Source organism: Cavia porcellus, unplaced genomic scaffold (assembly GCF_034190915.1).
Source record: "Cavia porcellus strain 051 isolate PalLab524CR breed Dunkin Hartley unplaced genomic scaffold, mCavPor4.1 scaffold_12, whole genome shotgun sequence".
Lineage (NCBI taxonomy): Eukaryota > Metazoa > Chordata > Mammalia > Rodentia > Caviidae > Cavia > Cavia porcellus.
In genome coordinates this window covers 4,131,998-4,156,067 of record NW_026947495.1, presented here as the reverse complement: position 1 = coordinate 4,156,067, position 24,070 = coordinate 4,131,998, and positions in this window count along the sequence as shown.

Sequence of the window (24,070 nt, the reverse complement as noted above, 5' to 3'; positions counted from 1 at the left end):
ATAAGCCAGTGGCAGTGAACCTATAGCATGCAGGTCACAGGGGATGTTCATTTCACTGAAAACTAAGAGCTTCACTATCACTGAACTATAAACATTGATCTTTTAAATATTTCTCTCCCCCGCCCCTGCCTCTGTGACAGGATCTCTCTATGTAGTGTAGGCTGGCCTTAACCTCACTTATAGAGCCCAGACTGGCCTCAAATTCAGAGCATTCCTCCTGCCTCAACCTTCCGAAGCATGTGTCATCATATTTCAGATACGTATTTAAGGCTTTTCTAGATCTATCTTTTGCAATGGGCTCACTAGTTTCTAAGTGATTGTACACAGTATATAATGTACAGTATGTCGGTACAAAGTACGAACATTTGGCAAATAAATAGTCAAAATTCAGACAGGTGCATTTAATGTAATGAAACTACTTGGAAAAATCAAGCAATTTTTGAATAGCCAAAACTACTTTGTTTAATTTTTTAAAAACTTCTGAAATAAGTTTTGCTGGTTTTTAATCTTAAAAATTCTGGCTGTAGAGTCTGTTCCATCCCTATGATTGTCAAAAAGCAAAAGCTGAAACAAACAGGAAACTACTCACCAGTATTTTATTCAGATCAATTTGTATCTTTACTTTCTGCATTTACTGATTTTCATCTTGAAGTTACTTTAGGTAACTGAAGTTTTATTTGTCTGTGCATCAATTTTCCTACTTCTATGATCAAATAAAACCTTTTCTCAGTATTTTGACATGTCACCTTTAGCAGGAACTGTATGGAACACCTCTCTTGCCACACCACAGATTTCCACCCTATCTTGTATTTGAGTGTTGCTGCAGTAAGCAGCTGACTCTAATTGGATTACAATTTGCCTTTGTTTATAATCTAAACTGTCCCTTTCCGTCCCAGCCCTTTTTCTGCCACAATTGCTAAGGTGTTTGGTAAGATCACTCAGCCAATATGATGAATCCTGCACAAATTTAGAAATTCAAATTTACATCCTTGATCAAGACAACCAGTGACTAATGTGCCACAGGAGACTGAGTTCCCTGGCCCTGAAGGTGAGGATGTCCTCCATGTGTCCCCATGGGTCATCGGATTATCAGCCAGAGAAGGGCTCCATCCTCCGACCAGCTTTCTTTTCTCTTTTAGCCTAGTCTTCTGGCTCCTTGGTTTTAATTTTTCTGAATGATTCCCCACATCTAATTATCTGGCCTCAGCCTTACACCTCAGACTAGTTTTGGACTAAACATAAATCATTATTTTTTTTATTACTACATATATGTAGAAACAATATTTACACTCCTCATGTGGAGTTGGTACACATACATAACACATCTTAATTCTTTCTTTTATCCGCTTTTTCTTCCCTCTCTCCTCTCTTTACCCATGTCTTGCGCTCCCTCCTTTCATTTATGTATATTTGCAGGACGCAATGTTTACACTTCTTGTGTGGGAATGGTCATGGACACATGCATCTTATTTTCTTTTTTTATCCCGTTCTCTCCGCTTCCTTCGCCCTCCTTCCTTTTCTTGATCTTCTGCTCCTTTGAAAAAGACCTGCCTCCCTATTTCCTATTATCTACCTTTTATTTGTTCTTCATTCATATTTTATTTATTCTTAATTCTGTCTTGGTTCTATTCTATTAATTCCATACCATTAACCTATCCTTAAATATTAATTGATTGATTCATCGATTTCGACTTTTTGAGGCAGGTTCTCATCATGTAGTTCATACTGGACTTAAAATCACTAGGTGGCCCAGGCTGGCCTTGAACTTGGTACATTTGTGCTGCCTCGGCTTTCCAAGTGCTGGGGTTTCAGATGAGCCACCACTAGATCTTACTAATATTTTTCCTTTATTTCTTTCTTATTGTGGGGAGATTTGAACCTAAGGCCTTAGGCATGCTAGGCAAGTGTGCTACCACTGAGCTATATTCATAAAAACTTCTTTCTATTCTAATACTTACCAAGACAATTTTGTCTGCATTATTCTTCATTTTCAAACAAGTTTTTATCTTTTTCAGTTAACTTTGAAGTACTGAAATAATTTCAAATGAAGCCCTATAAATTTTTCATATTAGAAATAAATTGCAGGGTTTTAGTCAATTTTGCAATTTCACTTACCATGTGTGAGCTCAAGTGGCTTTTACCATTATCTCCAATAATAAAATGAACAAAATAAGTCCTTCTTAATCAAGTTAAAAGGAATAGTTATATGCTTACACCTGTACACACCCAATTTCACACATGCACACACACACAAACACACACACATCATCATCATCATCGTTACACAGAGCCTGACACATGGTAGAACCTGAACATTCAAGCCATAACTTGTGTACGTGCTGACACCTTTCCTAATCTAGAAACATACTAACTCCATTAATGAAAGTAAACTTCATGTTTTATAGCAAAACAATACTTTCCTTGTTTGTCATGGCCTTCAGTTCCCAAAATTTTCCATGAAACCATTTTAATTTTAGTTTCCAACTAACTAAAACTGGTAGTTTATGCTTATTAATCCTTTACTGAAAGAGTTCTGTTGTCTTCTTTGTGCATGTTTTAACCGATGCCTTCTTGCAACTATTTAAAATAACTATTATCAGCTTCATTTTACATGAACACTGAGAGGTTGAATAGATTCCTCCAGGGAAAAAGTAACATCCCAAATTCAGTACACGGCTAACCATGGTTTAAGGAAGCAACTCAAATTTCTATAGTTTGTCTTACTAGCCACCACTTGTTAACCCTAAATATTTGTTTGTTGAGTCTCTTGTTAATAAAACAAAATCATGATAATTTCAGCTTCTTCTTCCTTTCAAATGCTTATCTTTATAACATTTTGATGTTATAAAGATAAAACCCCATGAGTGAGTTAAGGCAATAATTTTCTAGCTCAGATTTTAAATTGTTGCATTCCCAAGAGACAGATGTTCTCAGTACAGTGTGTATAGCACATTACTAATTCTAAAATATTTGGGTAGGTTTGCTTGCCAACCCCTAATACCTAGAAGTGCTCCATCACTTCTTTAAAAATAAGATACAACTGTCACCATGTAATTGTCTCAACCTCGACTTGTGGGCATTCTCTATGTTTGATTTGTAAAGGCAGACTCTGGGATACCCAGGAGCAGAAGGAAGAGAAAGGCATTTGGGGAACTTCCTGAGAACATGGTGGACAGACAGCAGCAGCTACTGAAGGCTCTCTAAAGGCTCGGCTCAGAGGCCAGGAATGATGCGGACTAAGGAGATACGAACCAGTAGAGATATGCTCTGCTGACTCAGGAACGAACTGGGCTGTGAGAATCTAACTTAGAATACAGTCCTGGCGCTAAAATAGGAACAGAAAAATCTCGGTGTGGAGGCTCGACCGTGCGCCATTGGAAACCGCGGTTTGGATTTCCCGCCGCCCGGCGGCTGGCTGCCTCCACAGCGGCTCGGCAAGGAGAGACGCGCAGAAGCTCAGGAACAGGAGTCTGCAAACGGAGTCGGAAACAGGACGGACAAGGAGGAAAACTGACTGGTGGCAAGGTGAGCAAGAAACTGACTCCCTACCACAGTTTGACTCCAGCGGAGGTTTTTCTGGGCTCGGGCAGTCCTGTAAGAGCAGGGCGCGGTGACAACTCCAGCCGCACATTCCCCTCTCGGATGGGATTGGTGAAAGGTGCCTGGCCTGAGTGACGCTGCTGGCGGACTCCCTAGGCTGGCCTAACCCAGATCCCAGAGCCTGATGGTGGCCCAGAGGAGCTACCGACTCCCGAGTAGGCTGCCTCCTCCGCAACTCCCTGGGGCACAGCGGTGGGCGGGAACAACTAGCCAGCGCAATTTGATCAGGCTGTGGCTGACAGGCAGGGAAGCCGGGCCTCCTATGTAAGATTACATTTTATAAGGAACAGAAAATATGGGGAAGGGAAGCAACAAAAAAGGCTCCTCGGCCCCCAATCCTGAGAAACAGGCAATAGTGGACACCGCACCAATATACATTAAGTGCCATCTAGAGAGCCTCATAGACCAATTCAGGAATGAAGTTATCAATGACCTGAAGCTAGAAGTATGCAGAATAGTTAGAGAAATGCTAAGCACCACCCGGGAAAAAGCAGATGGTGGAATGGAAGAACAGAAAAAGAGGGGAGAATTGCTTGATGGAGAAAACAGAGAAAGCATTGAGTATGTGAAGCAGGTTCAAAGAGACTATCAAGAAATTAAGAAGTCTATCCAAGAATGGCATAACAGCTTGAAGGAAACTAAGGACAGACTATCTGAATTGGAGGGCAGACTTGAAACATGGGAGAATGAAATGAAAAACTTCTTAAAAATAACAAAGAAACACACAGCAATAATACAAAGACAAGAAGATGATAAGAGGAGCCATAACTTAAGGATTAAGAACATAAAAGAAGAAGTAGGGACACAAACAAGTGAACTACAAAAGCTACTCACAGAAATAATCCAGGAGAATTTTCCTAATTTAGCAAAAGGTAAAGATACTCAGATGTATGAGGCATACAGGACCCCAGCTACCTACAACCCTAACAGAGAAACACCCAGGCATATAATAATAAAAATTCCAGAAATTCAATACAAGAACAGAATATTAAAAGCTGTAAGAGACAAGAAACAGATCACTTACAAGGGAATACCCATCAGAATTACAGCAGATTTCTCTTCACAAACCATCAAATCACGAAGAGCATGGGGAGAAATAATTCAAGCTTTGAAAGATAATAATCTCCAGCCAAGATTGAGATATCCTGCACAACTGTCCCTGGAAATTGATGGAAAAACGAGATGCTTCCAGGATAAAGAGGAACTGGGGGAATTTGCAACCACCAATTCAACCCTACAGAAAGTATTGCAGGATATTCTAAAAAAAGAAAAATACAAAGAACCCAGAAATAGTGGCGGGGAGGCCACAACGAATGGAGCAGAGAACAAAATGAAGAAGACAAACTGACAGCTACTGACAGAAAAAGAGCTCAACAGAAATGAGACAGAGAAGATTGGATGATAGGAACAGCTTTTTTTTGGAGAAAATGACATCTTAATAGGTAATGCTGATTTAGTACCATCTTGTTTTGAAGTCTCATCTAGCTTTTGTTCTTCTGTCTCCAATGGTCTAAACAGGTTGTATCTTATTGGATTTTGTTATGTACGATAGTATAAGCAAAAACCTTTTAAAGACAAGGAGATTATACAGAGACCATTGTTCATTTTCTGTTGGTCGATTCTAAATACTCTATAATGCTGTCATTCTCTTAAATGGTTTTACATTGTTTTGATATACTTAATGCTACAGTATATGAAGTTGTACTCAAAGACTTCAGGGAGGGAGTCAATATGGTAACTATTTTTGGGTCAGGATTATCTGGTGGTGAAACACTATTCTGCTTAAATGGTTATGTTTTGATCTGCCCTGTTTCGCTGTTATGCCCTCTTTTTTCTCAATCTCCACTCCATTATTTACTTTTTTATTTTTATCCATTTAATTAAAGGGAAAAATATAGCAGGATATAATATAGTAACCCGCTTTGACTTTCTATTATCTCGATTTGAAGCCCTGTATTACTCTCACCATCTTGTTTTTGACTGAGGTTCCTCTATTCTGTTTTGCTGGATAGTATCAGGTTCGAAAGTTTAGGCATCAGCTGAGAAGATAATGAGATTCATTATAACGCCCATTCTCGTTGACTTTTATCTACTTTTGAAGACCTACAATATCTCCAATGTTTTGGTTTTGTCGGTTTTATTCTTTACGGTTTTGTTCAATTGTATAACAACTAATGATATAGGCAATTCTATTAGAAATAGCGGGAGGCATTATGGTAACCATTGTTGATCACCTTGTATTATGTTTTTATATTATCTATTATGTCCACCCTTTTGACTTGACCGATTCTGTTCTGTTATGTCACATTTGGTTTTACTCTCTTCCAAAAAAGCAATAAGAACCGTGGGAGCAATGAAACCCAAAATGTGTAATAGTCATTGTACAAAAGAGAGGAAAAGAAAGTGCTCTAAACTATATAACTGCATGTATATTTAAATGTATAAGATAGAAAATGATATCACAGAGTTTTATTGGATCATTGAACAGAACTGTTTGCAGTATCATTGTTGGAATGTCCACTCTACAAGCTTTAATTTTGTGACTTGAACAATTATTTCTAAGATGGCAATATGTAATCCATTAACTAGTGATTTCCTACTGTGCATTTTTTCTCCTGTAAATCTGTATAACTTGTACCCCTTCACTGTTTATTTTTCTTTCTTTTCTTTTCTCCTTAAATTAAAAAAAAAAAAAAAAAGAAAGGCATTTGGAGTTCCAGTTAACCACCTTTCCCACTAAGAGCTCCACGTCTGGTTGAATGCCGCCAGATGCCTCACACAAACCCAAAGACAGGAACCTGGCATCCAAGTTCTGAGTGAGCAGTTTAATTTTGAAAGGGCACATGGCAAAAAGATGGCTTAAATTTTCCCATAAATTCTCAGCTTCTGATTCTTTCTAATACAGACCGGGATATAGCAGTGAAGGCTTTGCACTGTGATACACTAGTTTCTTTTCTTCAGCTCGGTTATACCTCAGACCCTAGACAGCACACCAGTAAGACTGTTCTTCTGATGAGCCAAGGAAAGTGAAGATCGGTAGCCAAAGTCAAAGAAGGAGATTTGCCTGGGCTACAAACCAGAGGGAGAAAGAATGGCCCTGGCAAGAGAGAGGCCAGCCAGCCATCAGGTACTTCTGTGATTGCACCATTGGAGGGTTTTCCCTGACTATCACCTCTGAGGTGGTTGACTGAACTGGGGAGCCTGCATGTCTGTAGTGTTCTGCATAGAGTTCTAGGGTACTTCCCTGAAGTCCTTTTTTACACTGGCATGATAAGTATTTCCACACCAATGAGAAAGTAAAATGTGTTTGTGTAGAGATTTTCTTTTCCCCTTCTTTTCACTAGTATATGTTTGTAATATACAGTAAATATACCCATTGTGGGAATAGATAGATAGATAGATAGATAGATAGATAGATATAGATGATAGATAGAGATAGATAGATCCTTTTTTAACTGCTTCCTCTCTTTTACCTACTGTAGAATTTTTGAATGAAAAATAGTTTTTCTTGCACTAAACTTTTTCAAGTGACATGAGACAAGGATAATATCATAGGACTTCTAGGTATTAAAAACAAATACAGATATTGCCTGCCTGTATATGCATTCTGTCTTCTCGTAGGAGCCAGTATTACCCTGGTCTCATAATGGTCAGTGCATTATTTGTAAACCTTGAAATAAAGTATAAAAAGTCAATTTTATCCTACTAGTCTATAGTCTCTCTCTGACAAGAGAATCTTGTTCTTGCGTGTAATAATTGCACAGTCAGTGTACATAAAAAAGAGCAATACAGGAACTATCCACTTGATATTTTTACTGCAAACTCCAAGACTTGCAATTGTACTTTTTAAAAAGTGAAAGTGAATTATCTGACCAGAAGTTTAAATAAAATATCCATTTTATTCTCTTGCAAAAATAGACACCTGAACTATTTGGGGGGAGACCGATGATGCTGGTCTGAGAGGTCAGGGAAGGCAGAATGATCGCTCCAGAGGGGACCAGGAAGGTGGAGAGGGAGGAACCAGGCACAGCTAACAAGAGGGCCATGCGACACAAACAGGTTAGAGATAAGTGTGTGCGGCCACGCGATTTCTACCGAGGAAAAGATTTTTGAAAGAAACAAAGTACAGAAGTGACTGCTGTTGGTTTAGGAGATGACAGAGGCCCAAACTGAATAGCGTTCCTGAGTCTTTTAAACGGAGTGACTCCATAAATGAAGTTTTCAGAAGGTGGGCATCACACTAGGTGGACCCCCGAGGCTGAGCTGAGGACCTCCTCTGCAGGAGGACGCGGCCCCTTCCTTCTCACCCTCTGCAACAGAGCCTCAGCCGTCAGCGTGCACACACACGCAGGTGTGCAGCGTGCGCCTTCGGGCACACTCACACTCACACTCACACTAACCAGCCTGCTTTCAGCAGTGGCCCCGACCAGCGCCCCCAGGCGAGTGCGGAGAGTGAGTTCAGGCTGCAGCCGGGACGCGCGTGGACGGAGACGCCGAGTCCCGCCGCAGCCGCAGCCGCAGCCCTGCCGACCGCCTGTGCCCGCCGCGGTGGCCTCCTCCCTCCCGGGCTCCCCAGAGCCGTCACCTGCGGAAGCCGCCCGGCCCGGCCTCCGCACCGGCCGCCTGGCTGCTGGGGTCCCCGCTAGCCGAGCGGAGCCGGAGGGCTGGTCCCTTCGCCCCTGGACACAGCCTCCTTTCACCACCTCCCCTCTATACAAAGACTGGCTTATCCCGATTTTTTCCCCTGTTGCCTTTGCAATGAAAAACTCCACGCGCAGCCTAATAAAATTCTACGCCTGCCCCACCCCCACCCCAAAAATGCCTGCCAAAAAAAAGAGAGAGGGGAGACTTAAACCTGGAACTCATTTAGCTAAAGGGACTTTAGTTAACAAGAAAGTTACCCATCATGAACTGCAGGTAACACCTTCCGTGATTCTAAATCCATTACCTGGAGACTTAGCCCGGGCTGAGTTTGATTTTATGAACTGTGAGCTTGCGATGTTGAAAGTCTGCAAATTGGACATAAATTGGACGCAAAAGACTTGGGGAGCCGAGTGATTTTCTTTCTAATGGTGTAACGGGCTTTGGCTCCTACCAAGAGATTCCTGTGTTCAGAGCAGAGAGAGGATGAAGGCCCGCGTCTACACGGCTCTTAATCCAGAAAGCCCCCGCCGCAGAACGGTTTCCCTCTGACTCAGACAGTTTTCTCTACAACAGAGAGATATTATACTGCAAATTGCTCTGAAGTGTTCTGCTAAGCAATCCTTCCATGTGCATGTGTGCGCATGTATGCACATGCTAAGCACACACACAAGTACATGCATGCACGCATGCACACACACAATAGTCTACGATCTGTAATCAAAAATGGATTTTTCTCCTACTTGCCTCTGTGATTAAGAACACCCTATGTTTTTCTGATGACCCCTTGGAATTCTTTTACAATTATTTTATAGAGAGGGAGACTGATATCATGAACAGTTTCATGATCAGCTTCCCAGGGTTAAAGAAAATCTGGATATATATATATATATATATATATATATATATATGTGTGTGTGTGTGTGTGTGTGTGTGTGTGTGTGTATCATAATTCACACATAAAAACAGATATAGATTCCTAATGGACTTGAATTAACAAAATATAGAGGAAAAAAAAGATAAAATGGTACTGAGGTGATTTTTTTTTTTAAGATGTGAAAATCAGTGTTTAAAGATTGAAAATTAACATTGAATAGTTCGTGGTATATCTGAGTGTAAGGGCCTGATCTGCTATGTATAGGGAAGCAATAGGTAGTGGATAAAAGGTTGAAATGACTCTATCTTCATGCCAAGTGTCAGGCTGCAATTTTAGGTTCTATACCTATACAATACCAGAAATTTATGGAATACTTCAAACACTAAAGTATACTAGTGTTTGAAGTATTCCATAAACTATGGTGAAATTTTCTCAAATCCATGATAGCAGATATACCGCTGTCTTTAATGCCTAAATTAACTACATTTCATTTTAATGATGGCAAAATGTGTAATTAAAAATAACTAGGTTAAATGGTTTTTTAAATTGAATGCAAAACATTATAAATAGAACTTGGCCAAAAATTTTTAAAAGCAAATCAAAACAGTTTTCGTGGGAAAACAAAAATCCTAGTTATGTAAAATAGGTGTAGTATATTATTACTAAAAATTAAAATAAAAAATCTTCATAGACTGAAATAGATCAATTTTTGGACAATAATTATGAAAAAATAAAAGAGAAAAAACATAAATATGCAGTATTTTATTTCTTAAAATATGAAAATATGTTTGCATTCATTACTCTAACCTGAGCTAAATCAGGTCTATTTTGGCCCAGGGTTTTAAAGATTCAATTCATGGTTTCTTGATCCAGTTGTTTTGGGCTGTAGCAACAGAATATACCTGTGGAAGCAGCTGTTTGCTGGGAGAAAGAAAAGAATTGGAAACCTAATATCTCCTTCAAGGTCAGACTCCCAGTGAACCAAATTTTTTTTCAGTAGGCCCCACTTCCTGAAGATTCTACCACCTCCCAAGGAACACCATAGGCTGCTGACCCTTTGGGGAACAGTCAAGACCCAAGCTACTGCAAAGAGTAAAATTGGAACTCTATGTACATGTACTGAAACTTAACTCTTATCTGGGTGGTGAATACACTTTTCCCTGGAATTCAGGTGTTTTGTGATTTGATAATAAAAATTCTGCCACCTCTGTCTTGCTACATCATTATATAGTATTTGAGCTTTGTCTACAGTTTTCTCCTGTGTTTCTCAGTCTTGGGAGTGCTTCACTGGACTCACACATAATATTCTGCGTGGCTAGTGGTGGCCCGTGTGCACAGCCAGCTCCACAGGGAGGAGTGGAGGCTGCTTCACTGTGCCCCGCTGTGAGCCTTGCAAGGTATCAGAATGGTATTTGTTTCCCCTACAACATGTGGCTCACTGAATGCCACCCCGGCCCTGGTGCCCTGTACCTCCTTTGCTATCTGGCTAATTTCTTTAGAGGCAAACTACCAAGTGGAGCACTCACAGAGCTCTGCCTGTGTTTCCAGCTCCCTGGAAGCATACTTTAGTTCCAAAGCCTGTCATGCACTGTAGAGAGGCAGGGGCAAGCAACAGTCCCCCTTGCACAGTCTACACCATTGCAAAACACAATAGCAATGATCGTTTTTCCCTTGGAGTACACACACAGTGGTTTTAGTAAACTCTTTCTTCTACCTGCATTTTGTGCCATTCTTCTGGAGGAAGACAGTAAGTTCAAAGGCTCCTGGCTAATCTCACAATCTGCTAACTCAGATTTTCTGCCTGTTAAAACTCCACATTTTTTCCCTTCGTTTAAGATGAATTTCTCCTGAAAGGTTTCCTCTGCTCTCTGCACAGTCATTTTCTGGTCATCCACAGACACTGGTTTAAATGACATGCCCAGAAACAGTGGAAGCTCAGGCTGAGTTCTCCTCTGCACAGGAAGTTTGTCCTGGCAGAGGCCTGTGGGACAGTCTAGAAACAGGAAGAGGCTGGAGTCAGGGAGCCGGTGGAGGAGGAAGTTACTGCACACAAGCACATTTTTATTTTCACATTCAATCACACAGGGCGGTTTTCTTTTGAAATGAATTGTGGATGCTCTGCAGTGAATACATAATTTCTTAGACATTGCAGTGGTGTTTTGGCTAGTTCTTGAAGGCTGAAAACCGGTGTCCTGAGAAATTGAATGTTTATATAAATATCTCATCAGGTCACTTGTAGGATACACTCCAACAGGCAGCCATACTTCAAATCCTTCCAACTTCCTTTTCTTATTTTGTGACTCTTACCCTAAAATATAACTCTTGGGAAGATAAGGGAGAAACGAGGAAGAAAGAAGAAAAAGATACTTAATTTTGGAAATACGCTGAGTATTAACTTTCAGCATGTCTTTACAGGCAGAAGACATTCATTGCTTTTTCTAGCTATAGCTGCTGATTTTAAAACCAGCTGAGGAAAAAGCAAACAAAAATTTTTATGGGATACACTTATCGCTTATTAATATCTTGAGTTTTAAGAGCAAAATGCTTTCAGGTCTCCGACATAGAATCTCACTGGTTTTAAATAATTATTGACATGATTTAAGTAAAGATGTTTACATGACTTATGCAAAGAAATTGATAAAGTTTCAGCATTCCCTTGAAGTGGATGAGTAATGTCATTTGCCTTGTTTCTCTTACTACGAGACCTAAAGATTTAAGATGAATTTTATGCATTTTTTCAAACTCGTTAACAAATGAATTGGATTTTTATAGTTTTGAGTTTCAGATGTTTGCCTGCAAAATTTGGAACTTAGTATAGGGCAAGTGAGAAAATAAATCAGTCACTGAATGGAACATAGCACAGCACATATCTGAAAGGTCTCTGCATTTTGTCGAGTATAAAAATTCAGTCTTGGCTGGGCAGGGCAAAGAAAACAAACTTTTATCCAGAGGATTTGTGCTCAAATATTCAAATAGGATGGACAAAAGAGGATCATGTGCTGACTTTCAGTCTTGGGCATATTTGTGTGAATAACACAGACCAAATATCACTATGTCTTAAATGAGCTAATTGCTATAGAGCAGAATATGAAAAAGTTCCTTTCCTAATTTGGTAAATTACTGTCACCACAACTGATACAAAAACAACAGATATTTCAAACTAGTTTTTGCATAACAGATAGCACTGTAATATCATCTTAGGGAGATGGTCTTTTTTTGATGAGTCTTGTTTTTGTTTTAAACCTTACAAAAATGAAAGAATTTTATCTGCCTGGAACAAGAAAAACCTTCAGACATCTTTCCCCTTGAATTGGACATAGCCAAGTCTGTCAGTAAGGTGAATTACTGCTGACATCTTCACTGCAAGGAAAGATAAATCAACTTGGGAAACAATATTATTCATTTGATGTGTGTGTGTGTGTGTGTGTGTGTGTGTGTGTGTCCCAAATGCAAAGATAAACCACGAGGCACTCAGGGTTCTAGAAGTCAGGTCTGTTCTCTTCTCCCTTCACAGAATAAAGTTGGGTGCTATTTTTACATAAGATCATTTTGTTGTAAGAAATTAGTATTTAAATAACAATTAAATTTCTTCACAAGAGCTGGATAATTATCTAAACAATCTGCTAAAATACTGATAGAAGCAAAATGGAATCTTATGCTGCTGGGTAAAATCTGAGTCTCTGGTGGCACTGGAAGGTGTTTCCCTTTGCTTATTTATTGATATTTACTGGAGACCCTCCTATGGCAGAAAAAGCCCGAGGGCACAGTTTTGAATGATTAAATGTGGTGGCATGAAGGTGCCTTTTCTCTATTTATTATTTTTCTTCTGGTGTCTTATAAGGACATGTAAATACAGGAGAAACTGTATTGTAAGTCAGCTGTCGTTTTCATTGCTTGAACTGCATTATAGTCTGTTGATGTCTATATATGTGGATTTTTCATCACCTAAACATGCGAGGGGCCCACTTCCATGAATACATTGTGTGTTTGATTGAGATGTTGTCTTTTATTATCATGTTCCAGGCTGTGCTTACTGGCTGAATTAAGACAGAAACATTAATATAAACATGTGTTAAAAAAGAAAACATAAGCAATTTTCCTGACTCCATTCTCTCTTTTCTGTTCATAAAATTTGGTCCCTTGGAGCAGTCTGAAAGAATTCCATATGATTTTTAAATTTATAGCTCCAGAGCAGATTATGGAAATATAAGTATACTCACACTAGGACAATACAATAAGGACAAGACGCTACATGGCCTTCAATGAGCAGGACACAAGACCACTCAGGCGTAGAAAATCTTTCTCTCAAACTACATAGTTTTACAAGTAGGGCTGAGACTCTCTGGGCTCTAACAGGGATGTAGCAGGCAGTCATACACTCAGCCTTAGTCGGGCAGGTTTTCTGGTGGAAATCTGCAAGAAACAAGTTTGTGCAAAGTTTACAAGGGAGAGCTGTGGAAAAGTCCCTAAAAGCACAGTCCTGAAGGCAAAGTATTTATTTTTTAAAAATCAGTCACAGAAAGATGCAAAAGCACCAAGGTAGGGAGGGTCTAGCGGAACTTCCTGATGGCCCCCACGCTTTGTCAAACTGCTCAGTGTCTGTAGCAACAAACCTGTGAGCTCTCAGCGCTGAATCTTCTTGATCCCTATCCCTGCTTCTTGACTGCCTCATTGCTACAGAAAGTTACTTCACCTCACAATCACTCCCAACAAAGCATGTTTCATTTTTTCCTGATGAAAAAGTAATTCCATGATTTATATGTAATTTTGAGGGAAAAGTCACTAACATGCTACTTTCAAAGATATCAAGTGTGGCTTGAAATACGTAAGTCTTACGAATATTACAGTCTCCATACAACATACACATTAATGTGTTTCAAAATAGCTTTCAAATTAATTCTGTATTGTTCACTTTTTCTCATATACAATATTTTCTACAAAAATGAGTTTTCATATGAATGCTATTTAATTTAAGTAGGTATAATTTCGAGATTATGAATTTTTGGCTAGTATGACTTACAACTTTTAGGAATATATGATATGCATCACAGCTTTTATTTCTAAAACTATGTATCAGAATGTAAGTCATAAGATGAAGTGAATCTTTTTGTAAGGTCTTTGATGAACCCTACAAAACAGCTCTCCAGAAATATTTTGTACATTTTATCCCTACATGTAGATCTTCTTCTTTCTAAGGTGCTCATGTTGATTTTTTAACAAATATACCATGAATGTTTTGTTACAAAGCCCATATAGAGCTCTGCACCTTGGAGCAAGCCTATAATCCCAGCCACTCAGTCTGAGGTCAGACTGGGCCACTTAGCAAATACCAGTGTCATGGTGAGGATTTGGAACACGGCCCCCAAAGCACTCAGGTGCTCAGAGGCAGGTCTTTGGAGTGGTGCTTGGGTTTTGTGGGGAGGGGCACTGTACCCATGGGCTGGCTCTTCTACTGGAGAGGAGTGTGGGGGGTCACTGAGGGTGTGACCCGGAACCCTGTGTCTCCTCCTCCAGCTCCTACTTTCTTCCTGCTTTCTGGCTGCCGTAACATAAGCAGCTTTTCTCTTACCAAGCCATTTTACCATTTCTGCCCAGGAGCCACCCACGATGGACTGAATACGTGAGCCAATTAAACCTTTCCTCTTAAATTGTGGATGTCAGGTATTGTGTTCCAGCGACAAGAAAGTAGCTAAGATGCCCTGTCTCAAAATAATATGTGCTGAGGGTACATAACGTTCTGGGTTCAATCCATAGTTTTTTTTCTTTGGGGGGAGGGGGACAGGAAAAACAAAAAAATTACAGAAACATGGAAATAGTTGTTTGTGTTCTGTCAGTTGTTTTGCAGTTCACTAGAGGATGATCTCCTGAACTAGCAATGTGGTGTGCATCTCCTTCGGGACTGAAACTTGGCATTTTCCCTCACTAGGGAATCTATTTCTAACTTCTGAAACACATGAACAAGCTGGGCTATTTTTGTTTCTCATAGCAGCAGGACAATTATGAGGTCACAGGTAACAGTGTACAGAGTCACTGCACAGGATGTGTGATGTTTACAGGAGGAACATGACAAGAGAGAGGGACTTGATTTGGAGAACAATGGGAGGATTCTGGGCACAGGGTGGAGTTCAATCTGCGAATAACTCTGTAGGGCGAATCAGATTGACATTAGGAACTGTGGCCCTTGAGGGGAATTTCTTTGCAACTATAGAGAAGAATATTGAAGCCTAATATGTCAAGCTGCCATGAACTTAACACAGACTGCAAGCTGTCATCTTTACACATAGCTTACATTTCCTAATTTATAAAATAGAACATTAAAATAGTAAAATAAGCTATCAAAGGTGAAGTTTTTCTTACTGCAAAAAGTTCAAAGCCAACATGGAAGAGTTCAGCGGTGTGCTCAGCATTCTTCGATGAGCACGAAGCCAATCGCTGCCCTCGTGACACTGCGGGAAGGAAAACACCCAGCCTCACATGTTGGCAGAGCCAGGTTTGAGTCTTACCCTTGCGACGGCATGAAATTTTTAATTTCTCTGCGCCTCGGATTTTCAGTACATTGAACGTATACATTTTCCTTTTTCTTACTCATTTTCTTTATTCTTTAAGGATTCATATGGACAAAGTACTTGAAAGCCTGAACTGACACTCAGTTTTCAACCATTGTATTTATCAGAATTGAGTGTCAAATCATAGGAGAATCCTGAATAGGAATGTATTTTCAGAGTTTGTTAACCATACTCTGAAAATTCGAAGTTTTAAGGCCATGGCTGGAGTCAATGCACAGCATAATGAACAGTTTATTCGTTTAGTTGGATCCAAGTCCTAAGTAATGATAACAGAGGTACTGGGCTGAGCAGAGGCTCAGGGTTACAGAGACTAAGCAGTTCACTGCGCTACATGATGAGTCAGTGTTTCTAAGAGAAACGAAATTAGTCTACACCTAATCACTGCCCAAAGACTGAGAGTTGCTTCCATTTCTGGTCATTCAGACCATTCTCAAACTGACAGTCAAGTACTGCCACTGGTTTTGCTTCTTTCCACAGTTAATCCACCCGATCATTGGCCTTTCCTCACATGGAAACTACTTATTTCTCATTTTTCTGGACAACTCCTGGATTTTGTACATGGCCGTGACTTTTATTTTGAAGGCCAGTATGCCCAAGTTGCATGGCCCACTCCCATGGAGAACCATAGAAAGTAGATTCCCGAAATTAAGCATTTATCAGCGTTTTTCTTTTAAAGTCATATTCACATTTTTATTCAATCAGTAAATTACACACTTTGTAGAAACACATGGGATATTTACCTAAGGTTAGACTTTTTTTTTTCCTCTTTTTTTTTTTTTTATTGGTACCGGAGATCGAACTCACGATCACACACTTGCAAGGCAGGCGCTTATGCGCTGGGCTAAATCCCCGGCCCCTAAAGTTAGATTTTCACGTAGAAAAAAAACATGGAAAGCCAAAATAGTCCTCAAGAAAGTAAGTGTGAAAGAACAAGGTTTGCACAAGACTGCTTTCTGTCAACTTGGTGGTTTAGATAGACCAAATGATCTCAGAAATTGTACCAGTAAGTGTTTTTCATAGAAATGAAAAGAAAAGCCAAGCACAAAAGCAAAATAAGAAAGGTGACATGGCCTCATTAGACTTCATTATATGAATCAGTAACTTACTTGAAGAATTGAAAAAAAAAGATTCATACATGTTATTGCTGTCATATTAAAATAAGAACCCCCTAAACCAAAAAGAAACAATTTGAGAATGATTCTCTCCAGAGTCAGTCATACCATCTGTGCACAGCGCCTTCTTGTTTTTAATCCATTAGTGAAATTACTGAGAGTTGACTTAGAGCATTCAAGTGGGATCTGGTTCAAGACCATTGCTTTCTTGAATATATGAATGAATGAATGAATGAATGAATGAAAATTGTAATGAACAATGACAAGGAAGATGGACAGTCCTGCCTTTTATTCTATGACAGAAGACAGCATTACAGGGTAAAAAGAGGGCTTTGCTATTTTAACTCGCTTATTGTAAAAGGGATCAAAATGGAAGAAATTGCCCATTTCCCCTTAAATATTCATTCAATTCTTTTAATATTGAAACATTATGTTGAATAAATTTACTTTGTAGATGTTTGAACCTGGTTCATTTTTTTACAGTATGTCTTGTTGTTTTTTTTTTTTTTTTTTTTTGGTATAGGGAATTGAACTTACCACCTCGCATTTAGCAAGCATAAGCTGCTGAGCTAAACCCCCAGCCCTACAGTATGTCTTTAGTAAGAGAGAGATTGAACAGATCAAAAAAAAAAAAAAAAAAAAAAAGGAAAATTTAAAAGTACACACTTGAATAATTAACAGAAGTAACATAATCGGATCCATTGATAGATGAGGAGTACAGCCCAGTCCCCTAGAATTTTGAAAAGAAAATGGGAAACACTAAGATATTTCTGGTAAGATGTGGGTTTATAATTAAGTTAGGAAGGACCATTAATGTTATACAAGGAAACAATGAAATCCCCCCACAGCATCTCAGTTCTCCTTTGGAAGCCATTCCAAGGTAAATCCTATTCCTTGGCACTGCCTCCCCAGCAAATACATTTCCAAGAAATCGGTAGCACCTTTTCCTAAATTTCCAACATCATCTGCTGAAGAAACTTCAGTGAAATCACACAGGTGTCACTGCAGGATAACAACTAGGTCCACAGAGAGTATTTTCTGCTTGGTCAGTTGAATGTATTCCCATGTTTCATATCAGCCAAAAGCTGTTTAATATAGTGTCTAGAGATAAGATTTTTCCAGCATTGAAACACACTTTTTTTTACTGACTCTGCTCCCTGACCTCATCCCTCTTTGTCTCTGTGTCTGGCTCTGTCCCTCCTTGGCTTGTCACTTCTTTTCTTAGCTCTCTTCATGCTCAGTTAGTCTTCTCTCTCTGTTTAGAGGTGAAACACTCCTGTAAACCAACCATCAGACCTGTGGGCATTTCAGTGTGGATCGTAGCTTATTTAGCTTGACACTGCCATTGAACGAAATTAGAGCTGGGTGTGGTAGCACGTACCTGTAATCCCAGCTCTCAGGATGCTGAGGCAGGAGAGTCTCCAGGAGTTCAAGACCAGCCAGTACTATAAGTGAGTAGCAGGAAGCCAGACTGAACTACATAGAGAGACCCTGTCTCAAAAACAAACAAATAAAATTACCTGTGATTATATCACATATGACTGTTCTCAGTATAAAACCAATAAATGTTTCTTGCTCTTATTTAAGGCCACTTGCATAAGAGGGTTCCATTTCCCTAACCCTTCTTGGTCATTCACTCCTAGAATCTTCTTTGCTCTCTCCTGTTTTCACTGCTCCTCTCATTCTAATTGTTCGTTTCAATAAGTGTTCTGATGTTCCCTAATATCATCCGTCTTTATAAAATATTTCCTTGATCCAAGCTCACCTTCAGTTATGGTTCCATTTCGGAAGCAAACGTTTCCAAGAGGACTCTGAAATATTTGCTCTTCTCTGAGCTACCAATTTGTCCTCAGATCACTCCAATATGGCTCCACTCCTTAGAATGTCTCATATATAAAGTTATTAAGAACAATCATTTGAATGATGATGCCCAAGTGTTCTTAATTTTAAACCACCTGTCAGTGTCTGTTCACGAAACAGGCCAATTTTCTTTCTTGACCTTGTTTCCTAGGATGGTTTTTCAACAGCAACATCCATCTTCCTTGATTTTCTATCTTTTGTTATCATCCATTTGTCTGATATTTACTTACTTTTCCTCTCTTAATAGGAACTAAAATATTAGAATGTCACACAGGTTCAGAATTGGGCTCCTCTTGTTTTCCAAGCTTGCATAATTTTTCAAATTTTATTTATTCTCCTATTTTTAAATAATTCAATTGAAGTATTTAAAGTAAACATTACAATATACTAGAACTCCATTTTTGGAATTCCTTTGTTTTTCAGACTTACATAATATTCAGAAGATTTTATATGTCCTCATGGTTTTAAATACTGTAGAGAATTTCAATTGTTTTCTGCAGACTTCTGCATTCAGTAATTATTTATCTAACTTCTGATCTGTACTGAGTAGCAGAATGTGATAAGAAAAAGTAAAACACGAATATTGATTTTCCTCTACAAATTTTTTCCAAATTTTAGTAAACCACCAAATATTACTGCACCTTTGCCATTTGGAAATGATTCTGCTCCCTCCTCATGCAAAACATCTACCTAACCAATTATTGATACCTCCTCTCAACGCATCCTCAAACTATTTTGTAAATCTGAACACTTGTACCAGTACACTGTTAAGATTAGAGTACAAAGTCAGAGTCATCTCTTTCTTGAGTTATTCTGGGAAATTTTTTCTAACTCTATCCTTCTGTGTCCATCCAGAGACATCTGCCTTAGCATTTTCTCCATGTAGCAGAATAAAAAGGATATATGGATCTGTTGTCTCGGGACTTCAAATCGACTGTTCCTCTGGCTGGAGTATTTTCTTCACTGTAACTTCCCTGGCTTTTTGTTGCATCCACTGAGATCCCCAGTTGCAAATAACCCCCTTACTGATGCCATGCCTGACACCTTAGCTAAAATAGCCATTTGATCTCCATCTCATAACCCATGTTTCGTTTCCTCTGTTTTTTATTTTAAAGAGGATAAAACAGGATCAAACCAACCAGTGTAAGTGGTACAGGATTTCAAAACATTATGAAATCAACAACAGTAACCATAGTGTCTTTAATATCTTCAAAATAGCTGCAGATAACTTTGGACATAGTAAAAATCAAATAAAACAGAATAGGATAGAAACAAAATAAGAAATGAATGAAATAAAAGACTTCAAAACAAGCCAATAGTAAATCCAAAATGCTACTATAATGTATCTTGCTATCTTTCACATATTTGCTCCTGCCATTGGATTTGACACCAACAAAACAAAAGGGAATAAAACCCACCCCAGCAAAACAATGGAAATGACATCGGACTTCCAAAACAAGACCACAGGGAATCAACGTTGGCTGCAACCCTCAGAAGGCAATCCTCTCTCCATGTCACACTGTGCACTGCCATCCTCTGAACCTACAATCAGACCACTGGCCCTAGACCTGCAATGCTGGTGAAACACCAAAGCACCACAGGCATCCAATTGCATTTCACTTCCATAGCTATCATCACAGCCTGTATGTCTCTCCATAATCTGGTGGCTTATGGTAGTTCTGTTTGCCTGCCCCCATGCCAGAAGGGACTTTGGGCCCAGCTGTTCCTAGTCCAGTGGTTGCTAGCATATGGTCCTGGTTCCTAGACTGTCTTCTTTACAATGTGTGTTAGTAACTTGAATTACCGTATTTATTTTGTGTTCAATTTTAGTATCTTTTGTACCCAATTGAAAGACAAGCTCTTGTAATATTTGTATTCCAAAATCTAGTAAGAAAATTGCTATTCTGATTAAAATCTATTAAATCTGCTCACTGGACTAATTATTCCCATGTCTATTAAGATATAAATTTCTAAGTACCCTTCAGAAATTAGAGCAAATTAATGCATTCTCACCACCTGATTGTAGTTAAATGACCATAGCAAGTCTGCCTAAGGTCTCTGAAAGAGTTCCCTAGGTCAGTGCAGGTATCTCCACCTTCCCCAGCAGCCTGAGTCAGGGCACCTATTCGGACAGCATGCAGGAATCAAACCACAGCCTCCAGGTTTCTTTCATTCCCAGGGAGCAATGATGGTGTTCACATCCATGGAGGAACTCGGTGCCTTCAGGGACTTTGGAAAACAACTGAGTCCTATGAAAGACTTCTCTGTCCTACCTTTCCTGAGTGTCAATCTTTAATTTAGAAGAAAAGAAAATTACAGCTCTTTATTTGACTGTATTAATATTTATGGGCCAGCATGATTTCCAGGCTGCTGCTCCAGCCGGGCACTGCTCTGATGATGTATGCCTGGGACATGTCACCAGCAGAGCCGGGCTCTGATGATCCATTGCGGCAACAAGTCGTTTGTCATACATCACTGCCTCGACAGCTGCCCCCCTTGGGCCTCTGCTGTACACGCCAGCAGGGAGTCCTGGCTCCAAACAAGGTCCCAGGACTGTTGTGTTCACCAGGTATTTCTTACTGCTAGTGGGAGAGAAGAAAAAAATAGTGATTAGTAGAAAATTCTATGGGGTATATTAAGGCTTTTAAAAGTAAAGGTTTGTACATTCTGATGCCATAAGCCACTAACAAATGATGATTTTAGCAAAGTCCTTTTATGCTTTCAGAGAACTTAGGCAGACTTGCTATGGGACTTACCTACAATCAGCTGGTGAGAGTGCATTAATTTGCTCTAATTTCTTAAGGGTGCTTAGAAATTTATATCACCCTGATACAAAAATAGTAGGATGTTGTTTTGTAGCATGCATTCTAAGAGTTTTATATGTGTGTTGTAGTCAGGGATTGTGGGGAGAACAGCTAGAATCAGGACACAGAATTTATAATATTGTTTTATGATGGTCACCCAGAGATAACACAAGAAAGTGCAGGAAAACTCTCCACAGCACTAAACACAGAATATTCAGCCAAGGGCCTGGATCCTACAGTAATGTCCTACATGAGTCCAGATGAAAACCTAGAGCCCATGACAATGACTCCCACGAGTCCAACTGGAGGCCTAGAGCCCACGAGGACTCCTGCCAGTCTGTTTTACTGATTTGTGCTGGCAAGGCCCGAAGGTCAGTGGTAGAAGCTAGAAAGTCTATGCCAGTGAGGTGAAAGAGCTGTGCTGGTAGGTTGAGGGTTCTACACTGGAGCTGAGAAGTCACGCTCAAAATAAGAATCAGGACTGTCCTGAAAATTACCATAGCCATCTTCAGTGACATGTAAGTCCCAGCTCCTCTGACAATAAGAACAGTTGAGTACATGCCAGAAAGCCAGAATGATGAGTTTCTCTGGGAGATTAAACGGCACATGTCTTCCCCTCTGGAGCCAGCAAGTGATGCTTGATGTAAGGACCAGAGAGCTCCCCAACAAGGTTCTGAGCTCCTCTGATTACAATCGCGGAGCTCACACTGGGAAAGCTAGTCATGACAAGCGCCTCCAGGAGAACCAAGGGCTCAAACAGCAACACTTAGCGAAAACTACCATGCCTCACTCATCTTCTCCACATCTCTATTTATGCTGGCAACTTTCCTCAAGTGGAACATCTATGCTCAGCATCATGCTGATTTAATTCAGCTGGTGTTAAAGTGATCACCAGTTTTTAATCCATGACAATGTGTTAACTAATTTAATCGACCAACGGTGTGCTCTATAGGAGATTATTACTGTCACCCATTTTGTAGGTGGGTGGCCCAGAAAGCTTAATTTGCCCATTGTCATCCAGCTAAATAAGAAGCAGAAGTAGGATTCGATCAAAGGAACTAAGAACTGAAATCTTTGCTTTCAACCACTATGCCATGTGACATAGACTTTTCTGTATCAATTCTAGAGTGATTCTTAAAATGATGCCTGGCTTCCAAAATGAAACAAATGCATAACTTTGTTCAGGATAGTTACTCATTTTTATAATGTCCGTGTAACTGTAAATCTATCACTAATAGAATGAGTACCATCTAGCAATGGCATGGCGGAGTCTAGGGACGACCCCAGGTGTTTTGCTTATCCTCGGTTTCCCGATGGTGCAAGCATTGTTCTACCATTTTGTGTTGTTTTGAATATAGGAATGAAGATGTGAATAAAAATGTGTGGAAGAGGCTTTCAGATCACGTCGCTTGACAAGAGGCCACAGAGAGAAGACTGAGTGATCACCCAATAAATTGAGAAAGTGAGTAGAGAATAATTTTTATAGAATAGTTCAAATGTTATTCTTTTTAGGGATCAAACTCATGACCTAGTGCTTACCAGGCAGGCACTTATGCCACTGAGCTAAATCCCCAGCTTGGTAAAATGTTATTCTAAATAAATTAACATTGTTAAAAATCTATTCAAATGTCACTAACACAGAATACTAAAGGTGTGTTCTTTTTTATTCCAATAGCAAATTAAAATTTTATGGATAAATATTTTTATGTATTTATATCTTTATAATTCTCAGCATTTTAAAAACATACCACAGCAATATATGTGTACCCCCATGTATAGCAGCAAATTGATAATAGCTAAATCTTGGAAACAACCCAAATGCCCTTCACTTAAAAAATGAATGAAAGAGATGTGTTTTTTTAAAAATATAACGGAGTACTACTTGACCACAAAGAAGGATAAACTGGAGTCTTTTATAGGTAAATGGATGCAACTCAAGACCATACTGATAAGTGAAATAAATCAGGCACATATGTGTCCCTTTTATATTGTCTCATTAGCTTAAGAGATTGAATGAAAAAATAAGATCCAAAATGTACAGTAGATTTTGTGAATTGGGAAGAAATCATTCAAAAGAAAAGACAAACTGTGATGGGGAAAGGAGAAAGGAAGAAAGGGGAAAAAGAAAAAAAATTTACATAGCACAAAATGTAGGTTAATTAAGAGGTCTTCATAAATTACACGTTTAGTATAGCTAGTCATTATATTAGACAATAATAAAGGGGAAAATGAGCAATAACAATAGAAAATAAAAGGACAAATAATTGAATAACTGCATGCTATGAACAATAGCACTTACTGAATTCCCTGCTAATTCATGTCTTAGCGCCTTTTCTCTTTGCTAGGAAAAAATGCCTGACATGCACGAGTTAAAGAAGGAGGGACTTATTTTGGCCACATTTCAGTTCATAGTCAATAACTGCAAGCAGAACGGCAAGGCAGAGGGGCATCCTATGGTAAAATCTGCTGGCGTCTTGGCAGCCAGCAAGCACAGAGAGAAAGGAAGAGCCAGCGAGGGGAGAGGCCCTTCAGAGCCACAGCCCCAGAGCCTGGCTTCTCCAGCTGCTCTGCCTCCCAAAAGCATTTTAACTGTGGGTCCTAAGGGAAATC